This window comes from Cibotium barometz, chromosome 1, assembly GCF_041138505.1.
Source record: "Cibotium barometz isolate CiBa-2024 chromosome 1, ASM4113850v1, whole genome shotgun sequence".
NCBI classification, from domain to species: Eukaryota; Viridiplantae; Streptophyta; class Polypodiopsida; order Cyatheales; family Cibotiaceae; genus Cibotium; species Cibotium barometz.
Genome location: NC_141046.1, coordinates 81,407,028 through 81,409,910, shown reverse-complemented (window position 1 = coordinate 81,409,910; position 2,883 = coordinate 81,407,028). Strand labels below are relative to the sequence as shown.

The 2,883-nt window shown below is 39.4% G+C and overlaps 1 pseudogene across 1 annotated transcript; it reads left to right on the top strand.

Annotated features, from left to right (window-relative positions):
• The first annotated feature begins 911 nt into the window (after positions 1-911).
• LOC147642496 (uncharacterized) lies at positions 912-2,625 on the top strand (annotated as a pseudogene). The gene is made up of 4 exons (XR_015263220.1): positions 912-1,439; positions 1,968-2,077; positions 2,178-2,258; positions 2,392-2,625. The product of XR_015263220.1 is annotated as an uncharacterized LOC147642496 (transcript).
• The last annotated feature ends 258 nt before the right edge of the window (positions 2,626-2,883 follow it).

Sequence of the window (2,883 nt, the reverse complement as noted above, 5' to 3'; positions counted from 1 at the left end):
AATCTCATTCAGGATTTTACAAAGAAATTCCCATCTTTCATCCTCACACAAGAAACTAGACTGATCCCACGAGATCTGATACCCTAGTAATAAGCAAGCCTCCATCATATAAGAACTAATATTTTTTTAATCAAGAGTTAATTATCTTGCTTTTTAACTATGGATTTGGCAGTTTGTTTTGATCATCCTAGATCTACGTTTTTAAAGTTAAGCTAATTTGTATACACTTGTTGTGTGTTCAGGTAGCATGTATGAATTGGATGTCTGTAATAAACACTCTGCATTTTGTGACTAATGTTAGTTTAACAACAGTTACTATAAAAGAATGCAAGCTCTGCATATAGAGAATGTTAACTTTGTATGCATATAAAGGCTGTTTAGGGTAGGCTCCACAAACCAAATTTAAACATGAAGCCTTAAAGAGAGAGCTTATGCATTTTCATTGCTTAAAATTTCCGACAAAAAGTGTGTGCAATGCAATTTTGGGGTGAGTTTTTTTTTCATGCTTAAATAGTTCGAAAAAAAAAGACAATGAAGGGGCTTATGCTTGGTCGTGTACTATCTGAGAAATGCCAATTTTTGTTTTATTTTTTTTCCCGCAAACCCATCCAAAAAATTTTTGGGGGGTTTTTTTTCCCGCTGGGCACCCTTCCACGATCTCGCCATGTTTTCGAGACTTCTTTTCCTTTGCTTTCCTCAAAAGTGGCCTCTTTTTCCCACCTTCCTCTCGAGATCTGCTGCTGCTGCTGCATCGCCCTGCTTCCTCTTAGATCCCACGGGCGAGCCCATGCTAGAAATGGGTCTTGATCACAAGGCGAAGCTTAGCTTAATTGCCTCCGTAATGAGGGTCTGAAGCTCAAAATAATCACAGGGTCCAGGGCAGCTCTTTTGGTAATCGCGTTTCTGACGTTGAAAAACGAAGAGTGAAAGGATACTGTCCCTCCTTATTCTACAACAAGCTCCCACCTAAACCCCTGCCAGTTATCTTCCTAATCATAGGATTATAATTGCCTTTCTGATCCGGTGTGACGCTACAATCTTAGTTGATAAGGATGCTGGCGAAGGCCGCCATGGCTCCTCCTCACGAGAACTTGGATCGGAGTCTGCGCGACTCTATGCAAAGTGACCAGCTAGCAGAAAGGCAGAGAACGCAGCAGCTCAACAAGGCGGCGGAGCTCCAAAAGATGGTGTGGGAGCAGCAGCAACAGCGCCATCGCCAGAACAACAGCACTAACGTCGATCACAAGATGAATATCGTGCCTCCATCGTCATCCTCGTTAGAGGGTAATCGTCACAGTGTAGTGGAATTGGATGTTGTGGCTTCTGTTAGAGCGAAGGAGCTTGAGATCGAGAAGCGCAAATCGCAGGTCCAAGGGAAGGTCAAAGCCCACCTCAGCCGATTGGAAAGCCAAGGCCGCCGACTAGAGGAGCTAAAGCGAGTACTAACCTCTCATTTGTCCGCTTAATTAGGCTTAGCTACAGTTCAATCATTTGTTATTTTGTTGTCTCTAAACCACGCTCTAGACTAGTTAATTGCTGATTTATTAGATCTGGATGCAAATTAGGACTCTGTAGAGTTCTCTTCTTCTTTCTTACGAAGCACACATGCCATATTTCTAAATATAATCCTTGTCCTAAGCATCGGTTCAATGGGTTCTCGTTCTAAGCAACAATGCTTAGTGGTGTGCTTTACAACCTAAGCAACAATGCTTAGTGGTGTGCTTTACAACCTATCAATTCTAGAAATGAAATTTTTGTTTGGTTGTGTGCTTTCTGATCTCCTACTAATTCTTGACTTAGAAGAAGAAGCTTACTATTGCCAAACATTAAAAAAACACACACACACACACACACACACAAAATCTCTTTCAGAACTTCATTTTTGTTTTTAGGAGCTTGATTAAGGCTTTGCAAAATTTTATTACAAATGCTAATCTCTTATTGAGCTTCACTTAAACTATTGTTAGGAGCTTGAAGGCCTTGAAGATCCCACAAAAAAGAGGTTGCAGACGTGAGGAAGAAGATAGAGTGTGTCGATAAGGATCTCAAGCCATTGAAGCAACTTTGTGATAGAAAGGTAAGGGACAAGGATTCCCATCTTGTTTTTCTTTCAAAATGCTTGATTTGTGCTTTTTTTTCAAGTGCTTATATCTCAATCGGCCCTAGTAAATTTATAGGAAAAGGAACTAAAGGAAGCTGTGCAATTATTCAACGAGAAAAACAAGCAAAAAAACGAGCTTGTGTCAAGGTTGATGGAGGTAAGCTAAATTAGTAAAATCATAAGCCCATATATATATATATATATATATATATATATATATATATATATATATATATTTCATGATAGAGATCTAGTAGCCCTGATTTATTTCATCCGATATGGTTTTGTAGATTGTGACCAATAGTGAGCGACAGAGGATGGAGAAGTTAGATGAGCTCAACAAGCAATTGGAAGCAATGGAAATTTCCAAAAACGATATGCACCAGTAGATTCAGCTCCTTCTTATGATTGGATTCATTTTCTTTGCTTCTCATCACCAGTTTCAACCATTGAAGGTCAACTTGAGTGGCCATGTAACAACCTATGTGCTACTTTTGTTTATTGACAAGTTAGATTACAAGGAATTTCTTCTCCTCTAACTAGGATGGGTACACACACACATTCCACTTTTTCTCACTCAATAATCTAGATTACCCATCCAAGTGATTTCTCTTATTTCTGGGTGTGTAACCTACAAGATGAAAGTAGATTGGTTGTGAGTAGCTAACAGAAGGGAAGCCAAAGCCCCCCCTCACATTGTCTTGGCATAAATTGCCATAAATATTGTGTTTTCCAATATTTATGGCACAAAACTGCCATAAATATTAGGAAACACGATGAAA